At 36.4% G+C, this 20,581-nt stretch overlaps 1 pseudogene; it reads right to left on the bottom strand.

Moving 5' to 3' along the window:
- Positions 1 to 627: 627 nt before the first annotated feature.
- LOC132236139 (transmembrane protein 106C-like) lies at positions 628 to 2,125 on the bottom strand (annotated as a pseudogene).
- Between the last annotated feature and the right edge of the window lie 18,456 nt (positions 2,126 to 20,581).

Below are 20,581 nucleotides of genomic sequence, written 5' to 3'. Positions count from 1 at the left end.
TATTTTTCCACCAAATACAAAATACATGCTCCAGCCAATGGATGAAGGGTAAAATCAGGCTCCACAGATACTCTTGGTTAAATCAATTATAACTTTTTACAAGGGAAAAAAAAAGTTTTGCTTTTTTTTTTTTTTTTAATGTTCCTAGGCATTTAGGAGCAGATGAAAAAAAAAATCACATATTGAATGGTCTGTGCTTTTTCTAATGCATTCAGGTGTTGCCTCTTCTGTGCAGATGAGGTCTTGATAATAGTTGTGCAGCTGCACTAACAGTCCCTTCTCCATGCCACTAAGTGGTTTTTTAATCTAGTACATCTGTCTGCTTCCATCTATAATGCTACGAGAAGAGCTGAAAAGATCTGAATTAAATTCTTCAGACCGTGAGTGCCTACTACTTGCTGGGCATGCATTGGGTACCCGGCAATGATTCTGCTGGTTCGGAAAAACATAAATGGTGTGACAGAGGCGAGTTTTCCTCCCAAGCGACAGGAGGGTGTTTGCTGGGAATGAAGAGAACCAGTTTCTCCTCTGCTTCTACCACCTGGGGTCGCGATGGAACTCAGGCCCTGGGAACAGATGCTGTGTCTCTTCTGACAGGTCCTGCCCTGGAAGAACCGAAACCAGTTTCTAAACAGCGGAGGAATTTGTTCCACAGTCCACATAGTGGTATGTCTCCAAGGAGCTCTGGGCCAAGGGGTCAAATGTATGAGATCTCTGCTGAAGTTCTCATGAAGATCAGTATGCTGTGCGCCAGGATAGCAGTAATGTGCAGAAGGAGTACACAGAGAAAAATGGGCCTCCCATCTCCACCTGCACCACGAAAATGCACCAGAGGCTCCCTCCAAGGTGCAATGAGGGAGATGTGAGTTGTCACACATGACCCAACCACTGTGTTCATGCAATGAACTTGACTGCACAGGCTGGTAACTGCCCCAGAGTAGACGTGGGATTGTGACTTTCAGGGTTGCCTTGATGGAGAGGATTATAAGGGAGTCTATCTAGCTTATTAATGAGACTTTCTTTGTTTGTTTTTTAATTATCTTTATTGTTGAAAGTTCTACAGATGTCCCCTTTGTTTGTGGGTTTTTTCCCCTATTGATCTCCTCCACCCATACCCATTCCCCCCACTTCCCCGCCCCCAGGCTTCACCACACTACTGTCTGTGTCTAAGGGTTATGCGTATAAGTTTCTCAGTTAATCACTCCTCTCCTACCCCCAGGCCCCACCTTCCCTCTGAAATGGTCAGTCTATTCCATGCTTCTATGTCTCTGGATCTATTTATTTTTAAATATATTTTATTGATTTTTTACAGAGAGGAAGGGAGAGGGATAGAGAGTTAGAAACATCGATGAGAGAGAAACATTGATCAGCTGCCTCCTGCACATCTCCCACTGGGAATGTGCCCGCAACCAAGGTACATGCCCTTGACCGGAATCGAACCTGGGTCCTTTCAGTCCACAGGCCGATGTTCTATCCACTGAGCCAAACCAGTTTCGGCTCTCTGGATCTATTTTGTTTGTCAATTTATTTTGTTCATTAGATTCCACATATTAGTGAGGTCATGTGATACTTATCTTTCTCTGAATGGCTTATTTTACTTGGAATAATGCTCTCCAGGTCCATCCATGCTGTTGCAAATGGCAAGTTCTTTCTTTTTTACAACTGTGTAGTATTCCCTTGTGTAAATGTACCACAGCCTTTATATCAACTCATCTGCTGATGGGCACGTGAGCTGTTTCCAGATCTTAGCTGTTAATGTAACTTTCATCACTCTGATGCCATCATCATCCGCAAGGACTGAATGTGGAAATAAGAAGAAAACCACCAAACCAAATGCCAGGAGACGGAGCAGGGCAGGCAGGAGGACATACTGCTTAGTCGTATGAGGGCACAATCTCTGATCACTTGTAGGATCAAAGCCACCAACTCATTTACTTGTTCTACTGGGATGTAGCCTGTACTTTGGCACACGAGACAGGTGATGCTTTGCCGCACCCACCTGGCGAGCTCCACATACGGGCACTGGGCAATGGCTTCTCCCTGTTTTGATCATCCAGCATATCCTGTCATCTTTCTTTCACTTGTAGGAAGGAGGGCGAGCAGAGGCCAAATACTGGAACCCCATGGTCAGGATGTGCTACTTGTGTCATGTCCTGCCTCTTGGGTGCTTGGATCCGCCTGCACACAGTGTATAAGTGCTGAATGGCAAGCTGGCCGAGACTGTGTTTTCTTGTAATCAATTTAGTGAGCTATAATTTTCATAAAATAAAGTGCACAGATTTGAAATTTAGAGATCAATGTGTATTGACAAATATTTGCCTTTATTTAAGTATCACCTTAATCAAGACCCAGAAATTTTCCATTATCTGATTTTTTTTTTATGTACAGAGTCTATTTTTATCTGCTCCTCAACCCCAGGCAACTCTTAACTTGATATTTTTCATTAAATTTTAGTTCTGCCTATTCAAAACTTAATATTAATTGGAAACATACAGTGTGCATTTTGTTGTGTCTCAAGCTTCTTTTACTCAACCAAATTATATTTGTCATGCTTTAGAAAAGCAATAGCTTTCTCCTTTCAATTGTTTGGTGGTATTCCATAGTATAAATTTATCCATTTACCTGAAGAGACACAGTTAGTTTTCTGACAATTTTTGGTTATATGATTAAGGCTTATGTGAACATTTCTGTACATGTATTTTCATTCCATTGAGGAAGATACTTAGAAATGAAATTATTGGGTCATTTCTAGGTGTTTACCTTTATGAGGAAATGTCAAGCTGTTCTTCAAATTTTTATTATTTTATACTCTTACATCCTCTGATACATTTGATATTAACCATCTCTTTAATTTTAGACATTCTTGGGAGGGCTCTGAAATTGCATCTCATTTCAACTTTAATTTTAATTTCCCTAGAGATTCATCACGTCAAGTGTCTCTTCATTGGCCATATATTCCTTTTATTTAAAAGTCTTTAAGTAATTCTATATGGTTATTGGATTATTTGCCATTTTGTTGATGATTTAAAGATATATATACATATATACATATATATATATATATATATATATATCTTTATCTACCTATGTATCTATGTATATCTTGATGTTATTCTGGATACAAGTTTTTATCACATATTTATAGGGCAAATATTGTACCGTTGTATCCTTCTACAGTATAGGGCTCTTTTCTTTTTGTTAACAGTGTATTTTAAAGAACAGTTTTTAATTTTGGTAAGGTCTGATGCATTATTTCTGTTTTTTTCATTGTTAATGTTTTGTATTCTACCTACTATATTCCCATTGTATTTTTCTCTTTCTTTATTGATTAGGGTACATATGTGTCCTTATTCCCCCATTACCTCCACCCCCCCTCATGCCCTCACCCCCCCCCCCCCCATGTCTGTGTCCATTGGTTAGGCTTATATGCATGCATACAAGTCCTTTGGTTGATCTTTCTCCCTTACCCCCACCCTCCCCTACCTTCCCTCTGAGGTTTGACAATCTGATCGATGCTTTTCTGTCTCTGGATCAAAGGAACTCCTACCATTTGCAACAGCATGGATGGTCCTGGAAAGCATTATGCTAAGCAAAATAAGTCAGTCAGAGAAAGATAAATATCACATGATTTCACCCATTGTATTTTTGTTTCTGGAACCTCTATAATTTATATGTGTTCCATATACACTTAATTATTTTTAATTATATGAGATCCTGGGCCAGATTTATTTATATTTGTTTACATAGGGTGGATATGCAGTTTGCTCATTACCGCTTGATAAAGCCTAGCGTTTGCACATTAAATTAGCTTTGCACATTTGTTTTAAAAAAATAACCATGTATGAGATTATTCTGGATACCATTCTGTCCCATTAGTATATCTGTCTGTCCTTTCACCATTAGCAAACTGTGGCTTTATTGAAAGTCTTCAAATCCAGTAGCAAATCCTTCAACTGTAATCTTTTTCAAAAAATTTCAGCTATATGTTTTAGAATGAGTTTGTCAATTAAACACACACACACACACACACAAAGCTGTTGAGGACTTTGAGTGGAAGATGGAAGGAAATAAACCTGTTCCTAGGGCAGGCAAGCTTAAAATTCTAAAAAGGCTCAATTGCACATGCTCAGTTCATTTAAAATGTACGTATACACCTCACAGATGTCACTCCTCTCACTATGCCTTTCAACGAAACTCGTCAAAAACAAACTGTATCTCTGGAACATCTTGAGGTCAGACCTCTCTGTAGCTTATTGGTTGCTTTGAGCTCTCAGGCTCCTTTAGACTCTCCTCCCTCCTGTGTCCCACACATTCATTCTCATTTCATTTTTATGCCAAAAATTAATAACTCATTTCTGGACTTACAAAACCTCAGCCCCAATTTAGATCATATATATGATCTAAATGCACAATAGATGTAGGAAAGAAATGTTCAATTTAGTTCTTAAATGCTTTCTAGCTCCTTGATACTTTATAATGCAACATTTAAATATTTCATACTGGGCATCATAAAACCATTTCTGTTTCTGTATCTGGCCAAAATATGTATCTTTAGTATTTTTATTGCAACTTGTTTTTACCTAAATATCTTAGGGGATAGAGGGAGTCAGGAGAGAATATCATATTTTTTGAGATGTGTATGCTTATTTTTGAAGCCCAAATGACTTGACCATTTTCTTTTTACACTTTCTGCGAGGTCCACTTTTCATCTGCTCTACAAGTCTCAGCTACTGTCAGTGTTTCATATAAAGTATCAAATATTTATAAACAAAAATAACATGTTTTTCAAAAATTTCTGACAGCATCAGCAACTGAGATAAACAGTATTTTCAGTCTTATCATTTTTTTTCTTTTTCATTTATTTATTCTAACCTCCTTACAGAGACAAGGATTTTAGCTACAGCACTGCAACCAAACTCACCAATAATCCGTCCCAATTTTATGGCTCACCTGTTTTATTATTGTTGTTGTTGTTTTTGCACGTGGCTATCCAATTGCTCCAGTACCACTTGTTTTAAAGACTCTTTTTTCTGAGTTGAATTGCTTTTGCAATGTTGCCAAAAATAAGTTAGGCGGGACACATGATTTTTAGTTCAGTAAGACTATTCTATAGTCAACTAAAATGGTAGATATGTCATTATACATTTATCAAAACCCATAGAATACATAATATCAACAGTGAACCTTAATGTAAACTATTTTAGAATGATAATGATGTGTCAACGTAGATTCATTGATTGTAACAAAACTGCTGCTCTCATGAAAGATGTTGAGAGTGGGAAGGCTGTGCATATGTGGGACCAGGGGATGTATGGAAATTCTGTACTTTCTACTCAGTTTTACTGTGTACCTAAAACTGCTGTAAAAATAGTCTATTAAAAAAATAAGGTGAGCATATTTGCTTGTGGCTATCCAATTGCTCCAGTACCAATTGTTTTAAAGTGGCTCTATTTTACAGTTCTCTAGTTCTGTTCCACTGATCTATATATTTATCTCCACGGCAAAATGCCATTATCTAAATTACTTTAGCTATAGAACAAATTTTAAAATCTTAACTCATGATTAATATATAACTAATAATTTAAACAGAATGTTTAATAGACATCAGGAACATCAACCTTATAATTATTGGAGGAGATATACATAAACAGTGCATATGTAAAAAAACTTATGCCCTAACCGGTTTGGTTCAGTGGCTAGAGCGTCAGCCTGGGGACTCAAGGGTCCCGGGTTTGATTCCGGTCAGGGGCATGTGCCTTGGTTGCGAACACATCCCCAGTGGGGAGTGTGCAGGAGGCAGCTGATCAATGTTTCTCTCTCATTGATGTTTCTGGCTCTCTATCCCCCTCCCTTTCTCTCTGTAAAAAAATCAATAAAGTATATTAAAAAAAACCAACCTTATAATTTCTTGGCCTAACATTAGTCAATATTATCAACATAATCTCATGTCATACCATTTGACAGATTACCCACAAGTAATAAAATGTCCAGATTGTAAGTTTACTTTTTCATATCTTTATAAGAAACATTATAAGTCAGTGGTCAACACAATCAAAGACAACATGGAAGTAAATGTCCAGATATTTCAAATATTTTTACCAACCTTTGGGATTACATTAGTCTTAATAATATTTACCTCAAAAAGGAATCAAGTGATTTTATAATTATAAAAAAACAATATAAATATTCTTCAATTACATCTTGAAAACCAAATCTCATTGAAACATGATTTTTGAATTATCATAAAACTCTATTTCCTAGATAAGAGAAAACTGCCAATCCAGATATTTACTCAACATTCTCCTGATTGCCAGATTCCCATGTCTTCTTTATTTTTATTGCTGCAAGTGTCCTGCCACTTTACTCCACATCATCCAATGATATATTTTTAATTTTCTTTGGTTAATTTTTGCAATATTACTGATCTATGTCATAGTTTATAAAATAAACATAGCTAAATTAATATGGGAAATCTTTTTTAAAATAGGTTTTTATTGATTTCAATGAGAAGAAGGTATAGGGATGGAGAGGTAGAAACATCGATGAGAGGGGAACCATTGATCAGCTGTCTCCTGCACCCCCACTTCCAGGAATTGAGACCACAACTATGCAGGCCAAAAGGAAGTGGCAAGAAATATTCAAAGTGATGAGTAGCAAGAACCTATAACCAAGATTATTCTTCCCAAAAAGCTATCATTTAGAATTGAAAGTCAAATAAAGAGCTTCACAGATAAGAAAAAGCTAAAGGATTTCATCACCACCTAACCAATATTATATGAAATGCTGAAGGGTGTTCTTTAAGAAGCAGCAGAAGCCTGGTCACAGTGGTTCAGTGGTTGAGCGTCGACCTATGAACCAGGAAATCATAGTTTGATCCCCAGTCAGGACACGTGCCTGGTAGTGGGCTCGATCCCCAGTGTGGGGCATGTAGGAGGCAGCCAACCAATGATGCTCTCTCATCATTGATGTTTCAATCTCTCTCTTCCTCTCCCTTCCTCTCTGAAATAAATAAAAATATATTTTTAAAAAAAGAAGTGGAAGAAGAAGAAAAAGATAAAAGAATATGAACAATGATGTGACAGCAAATACATATCTATCAACAGTTGAATCTAAAAGTCAAGTGAATAAAAAATCTGATGAACAGAATAAACTGGTGAATGGAATAGAATCAGGGGCATGGAAATGGAACAGACTGATGATTCTCAGAGGGAAAGGGGCATGGGGGGCTGCGGGAAGAGATTAGACAAAGATCTTATATGTATAGGTATGCACTACCTATGGACACAGACGATAGGGTGGCGAGGGCCTGGGGTGGGGTGGGGACAGGTGGAAGGGAGCTATGGGGGACAAAAGAGGGACAGCTGTAATAATCTCAACAATAAAGATTAATTAAAAAAGACATTTCTTTTGTGACTTTGTGAACTTTATTCATTTTTTCAAAATAAATCACTAGATAGCAAATTAATATTCACTAACTTATATAAGATAATATCATAAGAAATGTTTCAAATAATATTTTAAAGATTAAAACCATTTCTGTGGAGCCTTTATAGAAGGTACTCCCTTTGATCCTCACTAAGTCGAAACTACGTCCATGATTGTGAGTTCATGAACAGTTTTTACATGACACCTTGCCAACTCTACTAGACATATTGATGTGCAAGGCACAACAGCTTTTGAAGGTGTCCACATCTTTACCAGCTGCTAATACTATGGTCACCAAGAGAATACCATTAATGTTTTTCAGGCTTCTGGCTAGTTATGCTACACTCTCTGGTCTTATCGATGTGCTGAAATATGCTATTTTTCCATTCTCTCATTGGGTTACTGTTAGGCACCTGGACACTATTTAATCACTAATTAATAATTTTGATAAGAATGACACTTCCTTACATCTCTACCTGTAGCCATATCTGTTTACAAGAAAAAAAAGTAAAAAAGATTATTGTTTGGGGCCATATAAATACACCCGGAAACAGATTCCCCAAACAACTTTGTCTCTTTTCTGTTTCTTTGCTTATAAACAATGTCTTCTGCCCTTGTATTCTATTGACATAAAGGCTGTTTATCCCAAGAAAACTGGGTTACAATGATAAAATATAAAATAATATCCTAGGCTATAATGTGATACTGCTGTATTTTATTTTAGAATCTTCGTCAGAGTTGGGTTAGGAGCAACTATCAGAAAGATACACATTTTAATATCAAGATGATTTGAGAGGTTGACTGAAGCTTAGTCGTTAGTAAATATCACAGGCTTTCCTGCTTATGTTCTCTAGTCTGACTCTAGCACATTACTTAAAATGGGATTACATGAATAAAACCAAGATCGGCCCCTTAATTTACCCTCTTATTGTTACATCTAATAATAATCCTCTTTTTCTTTTTATGACAAAAAGCTTTTTCTAGGCTGAAGAAAATGCATGTGTTTTATAATGTTAATAATGTGTTTTTTTAAGCAGGACTTCAGTGACAAGCTAAACATTTCCAGGGGCTTTTAAAGAGAATTAAATGGTAACAGAACAGGACATTTCAAACCTGATTTTAAAGTTACTGCAATTGTGCGAAGGTAAGAAACCTCTCCTAAAACACCCCCAATTCACCATTATAAATTTATAACCAATATAACTCTTTAAAAGAAGAGGGGGAATTGAAATTATTATGCTCCTAAACTCTATCATAATAATGGGGGGAAGTTACCTACAGAAATCACTGTATGTCTGTTTATTTTTGCTCCCTCATGACTTTTAAACTTAGGCAATTCATGCCTCAAGGTATAAAATAATACTTATGTTTTTGAGAGATAGTTTAGTTTCACCTGAAGTTCAGTTTCCCCAATGTGATGACACCATGAGAAGCATTCTTTTTTTTTTTTTCTTCTTTTTTTTTGCTTTGTGTCTTTTCTCTCATACAAATGCCCCTATTTTATAAAGTGGAGAGTAAGGACCCTACAGGAAGGAGACACTCAGAACTCAGAACTCAGAACTGGTTCAGGGAAAATTATTCAGTTATATTTCTAAATGCACGTTTGTTAAAGGATAGTCAAGGAAAACAGCTTAGTAGAGGAAAAGGTAACCTATTTCAGCTAAATTAGAATCAGAAAAAAAGTCCTACTTTTGTTTCCTGAACACATCTGTTATCCATCATTTTATGCTAACTAGCATAATTAAATTGGTATATTAGCAGTTCTCTCATTAAATAATTATTTAATGATATATATTAAAAAGGATATTATTTTATATAACCTTAATAAACCAATTCTATATTTAATTATATTTCATTTTCTTTTTATAATAATGCTGACTTTCTACATGGTTCAGAACAGTAAATGTAAATGATATAATCAGCATTCTTCTAAATGGGTGTTCTAATTGCCATATATACTCGTTGACTTAGCCATTTGCTTGTGCTTCCTTTTGATTATTTGAACTAACTGGTATGTCACTGTACTTTTAATTTGCATTTTCCTAACGAAATATGATGTGGAACAGGTTTTCATATGCTTATTTGCCACCTGTATATCTTTTTTGGTGGGGTGTCTGTTAAGGTATTTGCCCCTATATAATTTTATCCAATAATATAATCCAATAAAAAAATTATGAGAAAGGCAAAGAAGCAGGCAGATATGTCCCTAATGATGAAAAAACATCAATCATTTAAAACAAATCTAGAAATGACATCAAAGGTATAGATAGCAGACAAGTACAGTAAAATTATTATTACAACTGAATCCCATGTGCTGATAAATATAGAGCAAAGATTGAATGTTCTGAGTACAGACTCAGAAGAAATAAAAAGCACCTCATATCAAACTTTTAGAAATGAAAATTACACTGTCTGCAATAACAATCAGACATTAATAGGAAAATAAAACCCAAAAACTTGTGGACTTAGAGACATAGCAGTAGAAACTATGCAAAAATTAACAAAAAAGGGGGGGGGAGGCACCCTCCAAAAGAAATTTAACAGAGTTTCAATAAACTGAAATTATATATATCTTTTTTAGTTAAATTTCTTTTTTTATATAGTTAGAAGCAGGTTAGTTACTTCATAAAATATACCTATGTTATATTTTTGTAAGAACTGCCAAACATTTATTCCAAGTGATAAGGTCAAATTATGTTGTTGCCAACAATGTAGAGTCTTAGGTGTTGCATATTCTTGACACAGTTTATAGGATTATTTTAAACTTTTCCAGAAAGAGAGAGAAAGTTCTTGAGAGACAGGGAGACACAGAGACAGAAAGTGAGAGAGAAAACATATAACACTAAATTATAATCTGTGAAAGACACAGAATCTGAAAAGCTTAGACAGATAAAGGAAAACATGTTTTTGAGTTTATACCAACTATTTCACTTATGGTAAAAAATACAGATTTCCTACAAAATAAGGCAAGAATTCCACAAACCAATCTCAATGTTTCTTACATGCATTAATCCGTTACCCACTATTTATTTTTAGCAATCTTGAACCCAGCTTCATGCATTTGTTTTCTTCTTACTTTTTAGTTTGTCACAAGAACAATCAGATGGGAAATTATCTCTAATTTATTTACTATCATTTTTATTCCCTATCCTAATATTTCCCTTATAGACAATGTTATTTTTAATGATGAGAAATTATTTTATACTATCAAAAACAGTGTCTTCCTCTAGCAGCATAAAATATTATACATGGTAGAAAGCAGTTCTCAGTGTGACAAAAGGACATACACAGAAGAAAACACTAAGAAAAGTAATTTTTAAAATAACTCTTTGAGGGAAATGGGAGTGGAAAGGTGCATAGACTGATCCAGATTATAGCTGAGTGTTGAAGAATCTGTATAAAAATCAAAGGCTGAATAAATCAAATTCTTGTCCCAAATACATTTAATGAAATGTTTAATATGATGTTGTTTAATTTTATTTAACCTCCTCACACTTTTCTCACATTGTATAAGGAAAATAAATAAGCAATTACCAACTACTACTGCAGGGAAACAATTGAAAGTGAAGTAAGCATAACCTCATCAATTCTTATCTTTGTTTAGCAAAATAATAACTGTACACTGTCTATTTTTATATCTATATTTGGACTTTGAAAAGAATAAAAAGGGCTTCATTATTTATCATTTCTAAGCAATATTTCTTAAAATTACTGGGGATAACAGAGATGCAGTTCTCCACAATTCTAATAATTTTGAGGTTTGTAGATATTAAATTAGAAAGGAGATAAGAAAAATTCATTTTAAATAAATCTTTCTTAGTATGTAGGGTCATGATCTAACAAGTAATTTTCTGAAGCATGTGACTTAAAAGCAAGAGATATTTAAGAAAAAGAATATATTGCTAGAGTCTACCATGTCTAGTGTTTTACTTTTTTAAAAAAATATTTCTCTATTTACCATCTTAACTTTATTGCTTCCATAATTTGCAACATGATGTCTTTATTTATCCTCTTTCCATGAAAATATAATTATTTTCTATTAATAAATTATAAATTGAAATCCATATGGCCATAAATATGTGTACAATATCAAGTTATTAAAAAAAGAAAAAAAAAAGATACTCTTACCTTCAAAAGAAAATGTATGTCTTCCTATGCTGAAACTGGAATAATGGGCAAGTAATGAAAATACTAGTTTTAAATAAATCGAGATTTATTCTGTGAAGTGCATTAAGTTAAACAATTGCTATCTATTGGTGCCACACAATGCCAAGAATTTTTTGGCATTAAAATAAGTGTATTAAAATAGGTGTAATGATGAGCAACAAAACAATATTTTATTTTTTTAAAACCATACTCTTTTGCACGGCTGGTGTAGCTCAGTGGTTGAGTGTCAATCTATGAACATAGAGGTCATGGTTTGATTCTGGATCAGGGCACAATCCCAGGTTTTGGGCTCAATCCCCAGTAGGGGATGTGCAGAAGGTAGCCAATCAATGATTCTCTCTCATCATTGATGTTTCTATTTCTTTCTCCCTCTCCTTCGCTCTATGAAATCAATCTACAATAATAAAAGAGAAACATGCAAATTGGTGTCACTCCACTACACCTACCAGCCAATCAGGATGAGTATGCAAATTAACCCAACAAAGATGGTGGTTAATTTGCATATCCAGGCTCGGAGCTAAGACTGAAGACAGCGTAGAACAGTGGTTCTCAACCTTCTGGCCCTTTAAATACAGTTCCTCATGTTGTGACCCAACCATAAAATTATTTCCGTTGCTACTTCATAACTGTAATGTTGCTACTGTTATGAATCGTAATGTAAATATCTGATATGCAGGATGGTCTTAGGCGACCCCTGTGAAAGGGTCGTTCAACCGCCAAAGGGGTCTCGACCCACAGGTTGAGAACCACTGGTGTAGAAGGAAGCCAAGTGCTACAGAAGGGAGCAAAGCAGCAGGGAAGGGAGGGAGCTGAGGCAGCGGAGACGGGAGTGGAGCCAAGGCAGCGGACACGGGAGCGAAGCCTGCTGAGGCTTCTCTGGTTTGCTCCAGGCGCAGGAAGCCCTATTCTTTCAGGAATAGGCCCGAGGAAGCCCTATTTTTGCAGGAATCTTCCTGCAACGGGACTTTAGTAAAAATATATTTAAAAAAATAAAACACATTCTTTTAATGTTTGAATTGTTAATGTTCTCTTTTCCTATCTTTGAAACTATAACGTTTGCTATTATTTAATTCTACCTAGTAAATATAAGACATTAACAATCTCTTCAGAAACCTCATATTGGAATATTATTCTTAAGTACATAAGTCATCTATAAATTTTTAATTACTAATTGAGTCTATCCTATTATTAGAAAGAACTACAATAAATATGAGTATTACTGAAAATAGTAAAGTTATAAGGAAAATGAAACTATATAGATTCCTTTAAAGTAAAGAACTTTTGAGTAGATTAGCATTTTTAAATTAATATTTAAATGCTCTTTGATAATATTAAGCCCAATTAAAATGCTCTATGATAATATTTCACAATATTTATATATTCATCTTTCCACAGTTATATATGTGTCTCATGAAGGCAGTGGATAAATCAGTACAATACTTTCCAACTACAAGGAAATCAATGAAATCATTTTAATGTATGAAGGTATTAGCGAATAGGTCACCAATTATTGCACTTTTAAAATTATACAATTCCCCACTGTTACTTTATTTGGATTTATCTTTCCAATATCATTTGATAATGTTGATTACTCTATTGTCTCATGAGGTTTTCAGGACCCTATGCTTTGTCAACACCTGACTAGGTTCAGCCTTTGTCCCTCTGCTGACATTTCTTTATAATAAGTCCCTCAGAGAGTCTGTGCACTTTGACCACACACCTATCACAAGAGTATTCCAAAAACATGCCTCTAGCCCAGGTACCTTCCTGTCACAATGTTTATTCATTTCCATCTGGAACTTATCCAAAAAGTAAACTTGTGATTTTCACTCCAAAATACACTTTTTTTTTTTTTCTTGCCTACCACATTAATACCTTAAATGTGCCAAGTACTTTTGTTGTCTGCTATTTCTTTTTGATTTAGTTTCCACTTCTTTAGCCATTATTCTTGGCAGACAATAATCTTCTTATGCCTAGACAATCACATTAGAGTTCTGTGTAGTGTTTTTGCTGTGCCTGCTTCTAGTAGTCCTTACCAATTGGAATTCTCAAGTATGATTTATACAAATATCACTAAATGTTATGTTTTGTAGTGTAGGAAACATATAATTTGGATTTCATACATTTAAGCTCTTCTGAAGTTCTCTTTCATCATCTGGATGCCATCATATATGTTTTTTCACAGTTATATTTTTATTTTATGTAATAGACCCACCGTTTTCATGCAATGCATTATATTTGCTATTCTCTCAAGAAATCATGTTTATTCAATTGTTCCATAGACACATCTCTCCCAATTTTTGCACTTTTACCTAGTGTTTTATTTATAATTTGTGCTGGTTATTTTTCCTGTTGTATTCATTCTGTGACCAGCTCTGCAGTACTCTGTGCCAATGGTATTAATCTCTACAGCGGCTTCAAGTAAACCATGTTGACCCCAAGTGAAAAGAAGCCCTAGCAGTAAATCAGCTGTCTACACGAGAGAGCTTAGGACTTTACCTCCCTCACTCTCTTGGCCAACCTGCAGAGTGGACACTGGCTGTGTTCTACCCCTAGGAGAAATTTATTCTCACACAATATAGATTTTGCCAGTTTCCAATGATACCACCCACTCTAGTAGCACATAGACTAGGAGAAATTATCCTCACTATTGCTAGTTCCTGGGTCTTTCATTACTATCTGTTGCCATTTATTAACTAAGACGCATGATCCAAATCAAAACATACCTTCTCATTCTACCTCTTTATTCCCTTTTACAATTATGTATTTTGTAACAACTTAGAGTTCTGAGTTTAAACTCAACAACTATCTGCCATGGCCAGGTGGCTGAGTTAGTTGGAAGATTGTCCTGTATACCAAAAGGTTGCAGATTCGATCTCTGGTTAGGGTGTGTAGGGGAGGCAACTGATTGATGTTTCTCACCTCTCTCTCTCTCCCCCTCTCTATCCCTCTTCTCCTTCTCCTTTTCCTTCTCCTTCTCCCTCTCCCTTTCTCTCCCCCCGCCTTATAAAGAAATAGTGAACATATCCTGGCATGAGGATTAAAGGTAATTAAAATAAAATAAAATTGACCCCTATCTCACATCAAAACCAATGTCAAGTGAACAACAGAATTAAGTAAAGATAATATAGGAGAATATCTCCATCACTTGGGTAGGGGAAACTTCTTAAGCAGACCCTAACAAAACAAAATGTAAAGAAAAATAGTTGTAATAAAGTAATAAATATTGTAAGTTTTGTTTATTTAAATTCAACAGCAGGTAAAACTACAATAGTGATAGGATTTAGGGTAGCAGTAGCCTTTGGGGAAGGAGTGAGCAGTGACTGGGACGGGGTCTGTCAGGCTAGTAGCATTCTAGCCCATCACCTGAGGGGTGTACAGCTGTTATCTTCGTGATATCCCCAAAGGTTTACAGATGCCTGCTATGCATCTTCCTGTTTTCCTTGTGCCTCCATTGACAGGACAGAGGAAGTAATAAAACCAGGTCCCTGGGTGTGGCATGCTAGCACAGCCAAGGGATCAGTGAGCCTGGGGGGGCGGGGGGAGGGGCGGCAAAGGATTTAGAAAAGACAGACAAAGAGAATAAGCTGGGTCTAGGTGGATCTCCTGTGCCTGGCTGAGGCCACAGAGAAAGACCTAGATGGCAAGCAGAGCCTTTATTTTGTAGCCAGAGGTAAACAAGGTAGTGGTCACCATAGTTACAATGTTCTTGTGAGTTTCACTTGGTTTGGCAGCACTTACTACACCTCCCACAGCCCATTAGCTTCCCAGATAAGATCTAGGGAGCCTCATAAGGTCAAGCCTAATTATGCTAAGAGGGCCGTGCCCTCTAAGCTGGGACTTGTTGGTGGCTTTGCCAACAGGTCAGTCCGAGGCTTAACCCTATAGCCGCTCCCTACACCTGGGAATGTAAAAGGGGATGCAATCAGAACAAGGATGAAGAAAGAAAAGAAAGGAAAAACTGGCTGTGAATGTAGGAGGATGTCGTGTTGGAGGCAGGAAGAGCAAGATCTTTAAAATGTTCCCGCATGGTAAATTCAATTAGGAGAAAGTTGAAAGTTCAGATAAAAGACATTTGTAAAGGATGGAAATGTTCTGACCATCACGGGGAAGAGAAAAGCAAGATAGTAGTAACACAACAATAGTTGATGTAATAAAGAATATGACCCAGTTGTGATGTAGACTACTGAGAGCTTTTAAGCAACACTGCTCCTTCCTGGGTACCCCTTCCTTTGACTTTGTGGGGAGGTTTAATCATGTAAGCACCCTCCTAACTACATGCTAAAAATTACCTTGGACCCACCCTCTAGCCACCATAGGAACCTCATTCCAGTTTCCTTTCCCTGACCTCCTGACACATTTTCGGACTGACTTCAGAGGCCTGCTCAGATCTCTCCCAGGAAGCATCATTTTTTTTTTTCCTATTATACAATTCTTCTTCTTTTTTTAAATATATTTTTTATTGATTAAGATATTACATTTGTGTTCTTATCCCCACGTTAACCCCTACCCCGCCCCCCCCCCCCCCCCCCGTTGTCCGTGTCCATTGGGTAGGCCTATATGCTTGCATATAAGTCCTTTGGTTGATCTTTCCCCCTTACCCCCACCCTCCCCTACCTTCCCTCCAAGGCCCAACAGTCCAATCAATGCCTCTCCGTCTCTGGATCAGTCCTTGTTCATCAGTTTAAGTTGTTCATTATATTCCACAAATGAGTGAGATCATGTGGTATTTATCCGCTCTCCAGTTCCATCCATGCTGTGGCAAATGGTAAGAGTTCCTTTTTCTTCTTCCTCTTCTTAAAGAATACCTTTCAGCATTTCATATAATGCTGGTTTGGTGGTAATGAACTCCTTTAGCTTTTTATCTGTGAAGCTCTTTATCTGACCTTCAGTTCTGAATGATAGCTTTGCTGGATAAAGTAATCTTGGTTGTAGGTTCTTGCTATTCATCACTTTGAATATTTCTTGCCACTCTCTTCTGGCCTGCATGGTTTCTGTTGAGAAATCAGCTGACAGTTGTATGGGTACTCCCTTGTAGGTAACTGACTTTCTCTTGCTGCTTTTAAGATTCTCTCTTTGTCTTTTGCTCTTGGCATTTTAATTATGATGTGTCTTGGTGTGGTCCTCTTTGGGTTCCTTTTGTTTGGGGTTCTCTGCGCTTCCTGGACCTGTAAGTCTATTTCTTTCACCAGGTAGGGGAAGTATCATTTTGTAATAAATTTTTCATATCCTCTAGGACTTAAAGCAGTGATGGCGAACTTATGACACGCGTGTCAGAGGTGACACGCGAACTCATTTTTTTGGTTGATTTTTCTTTGTTAAATAGAATTTAAATATATAAAATAAATATCAAAACTATAAGTCTTTGTTTTACTATGGTTGCAAATATCAAAAAATTTCTATATGTGACACGGCACCAGAGTTAAGTTAGGGTTTTTCAAAATGCTGACATGCTGACTTCAAAAGGTTCGCCATCACTGACCTAGAGTCTAGGTGCCTGAGGCATTATCAGCATCAACATCCAAACATCACTGGACTCAAATTTTGGCTGTGGGGGTTGGGTGGGGCATTGATCCCATCTCTGTGTGGTAATGATTACAGTGGGGTTGATGGGTACTATGGAGCCTGTATGCTATTGTTGTTTTGGGGTGTTCATGGGTCTTCATTTCAACACCAGCTCAAGAAAGGTAAACAAATAGCTAGCAATACCTTACTATCTGGTTTTACAAGCTATGGAGTTCAGACAAGCAAGAAAAATACCTTTCTCACACTCTGTGCTAAGTGTCGGTATTATTAATTTGTCCTTGGTATCATTATTTGTTTTTCACCCAAATTATTTTAATTTAAATACAAACACTCTAATGTATTTTGCTGATACTGGCTCTCAGCATACAAATCTTGCCAATGCATTCCCATCTGCAGGTACATATGCTTTCAGACTCTTTCTTTCAGGCGACAGAAGGTTAGTATATGCTGCTGGAGGGGAAAGTGCCTTAATTTCCTTTCTTTTTACTAAAGAAAGGCAGATAAACATTTATATGGAGATCTCTACTTGCAGGCATGAATGTGCTTTAAGAGAAAATCTCTTAAGGTAGGCAAGATGCTTTTAAAAGGAATTGTTCAGTGTGTTAGCTAATTACAAACCTGCTCTGAGAAAAAGAATGTTTACTTTGAATATTCTAGGAATTTTTCCAATTCTTTTACTGTATTGTAGTCTGTTTGCTCACATCTTCACGAGATAAAAGAAATAAATGCGACATATTTTTTATAACCTTATTCTAAGATTTTATTTAAAAAAGTATCTTAACTCTTGGTTTTAAATCCCAGTTGATGGTTGGTATTACAAATATAAGTTTTTTTAGTCTCAATGAAATCTGTCCAAAATAATGATTGAATAAAATGTAACTACATGGCATTTATTTCAGAAATTGAAAAAGAAAACACACACACACACATACACTTTTTTCTTGAGGTAGTAAATATTTATACTGAAAATAAAATAACCTATTTTGATTCTTTTATGAAAAATCACAGGAATCACAAGAAAATACTTTGAGCCATATCATTAGTCCAAAATATTATTATCAAGAAACAGTAGAAAAGTTAGAGATAGGCCAAAACATGTATTTCCATTTAAATATTATAATTATATTCTGATTCTTCAATTATCTGACCATTTAAATTTAGTTTAAAGGAACATCTAAGAATTGCATATTATAAATAATTCATTTGCAATATATATAATGATTCCATTAAGCTCTAGAACAGAACTCTGACCCATGTTCTCTGAATTCCAATCTCAGATTTATTTACAATCACTTAAAATATTTAAATATTTTACTTCTTTCACTTAAATATGACTCCTATTTTTGATAACTTAAATTGGTTTGATTTTTCATTGGTAATTCAAGATTGCCAAAACAGCTACTCTTACCAAGGGTCAAAACATTAAAAGTTGACCATATCTTGACTTGGAATGTTGTTGAAATCTTCAAAGTAATGCTCTGAAATATTTTGTAACTAATTTAAATATTTAGTGCTGTTGTCAGTCTCAATCAGGGAACTTAACTAGCTCAGAAAGAATACCCTATCACTAGTAAAAGAAATTTTAGACATAAAACAGGCAGGTTTAGGGAGTCTTAGGGAATAAAGAGAGTCCATGGGGCAGGAATGCATATGTGAAGAACAGAGGTATCTCTGGCCTGAGCAATTAAAGCAATTATAAGGTAGATCAAAAGCAGCCCTCACCTGAGCATCTTGGAGATGCCAAAATGCTTATCTTACTTGTACAGAGAATAGAGAAATGCCACAGGATAAGGGGGGAGGAAGACATACATTCACAGAGAATAAAGAAAAGTCACAGAATAATGGAAAGAAGGAACATATTTTCACAGAGAATAGAGGAATGTTTCGAGATAAGGGGGGGGGGCACCATGTGGGCTCTGGCCTTTGAAACTGATACTATGTAACAAAATAACCAATGAGGAGAGCATGGGCGCCCTAAATTGAGGAGAGGCCCAATTAGAAAGGGTCAGGTTCAAACGAAGAACTGCAGCATAACAAACCAGAGACAAAGGGACACGAAGCAGGATTCTTTTTTTCCCATTAGAGAGAGAGAGAGAGAGAGCAGGCTTTTCCCATCCGGGGGCTCCTCCCCAGGCGGTTCCCTTTGGGGACACCCATGCCCAGCTGGAGTTTGTATCTGCTTCCAATACACTTCCACATTTTTATTAAAGAAAGCTGTTAGTCCACGAGTTTATTTTTCAAACTTTGTTGGACAAGAACCCACAAGAAGGAGTCTATACCTCGAATACCACGTTTCACTAGGATACGCCTTTGGGAAAATCATTTTCCTTTTATTACCGAAGTAAACTATTAATATATTTTGAAGCTTTCATTCCTCTATAATACCCCAGTGATGTTATAAGCATTTTAACTGTGGTTGGGGCACATAAAGTTTGATATGTCTTTGTTCTTTTGTTGCTGTTGTAATTAGCAAAGGAGGAAAGGGAGCACCAGACATTATAAGCATGCACACCTGAGCAGTTTCACCAAGAAACTGCAATTTCACCCCCCTCCCCCCACACCACCACCACCAGGGAACCATGGGTCCATTCCCTGCAGATCACTGGGGGAAGAGGTCCAACAAAGGAGAGATGGACACATGGGCAGTGAAGTAGGGGTGACATCGGGAAGGTGCCAGTCAGTCAATGAATATTGAATATCATTGGAACAATGAATATTGCCTAGAGGGGGTGAACCACTGTGAGTGAGTGAAATCTTTGAAAGTTAAAATCCTGACTGAAAGGAATTCTCTCTCTCTTGTTCCTCTGGCTCTGCTCCTGCTTCCTTGCACTGGCCCATGTTCCCTTCATAGCCGTGGGCCCCTAGAAGCTGCATGGCCCACGGCTGGACACAATGGACTGGACTATGCAAATATAGTGTGTTTTATTTTATATGTTAAAATCACAGGACTTATCAGAGCCTTTAATAAGCCACTGGGCACTGTGAATCTCCAAGACTATGATTTTGAATGTTTCTGTGGAGGAAGGGAATCCCAAAATAACCTGATTATTTTTCTTTCTCCAATGCACAGTCACCATGGTAAATGTCTATAGTTCCATTTGGGGAAGGCTAGGAGAAAAAAAATGAAGTATAAATTCTAGTATAATTTAGAGAATACAGTTAGGAAGGATCTAATCTGGTCATTCTAAATTTCAAATATTTTAACCCACTCCCTTTTCATTGTATTTCCCACTCAATGACTGTTTTGCATAATGCCTTCCACCATCCTTTGTTTTGTCTTAGAATATTACAGTAAGTGTTATAAGATTTATGCACATCTAACATATCACTTTTTCTATGGTAATTAGGCACTAAACACCTGTTGTTTTATTGATTGTAATATTATACTTAACTATGGAAGAAGTAGAAACAGCTTGTCTATTTGAATGTGATCTTAGATTTCAAAGACTTCCTTTTCAAGAGT

This window comes from Myotis daubentonii, chromosome 5 (genome assembly GCF_963259705.1).
Source record: "Myotis daubentonii chromosome 5, mMyoDau2.1, whole genome shotgun sequence".
Lineage (NCBI taxonomy): Eukaryota > Metazoa > Chordata > Mammalia > Chiroptera > Vespertilionidae > Myotis > Myotis daubentonii.
The sequence above is the reverse complement of the archived record's forward strand: the minus strand, read 5'-3'. Positions and strand labels throughout refer to the sequence as shown.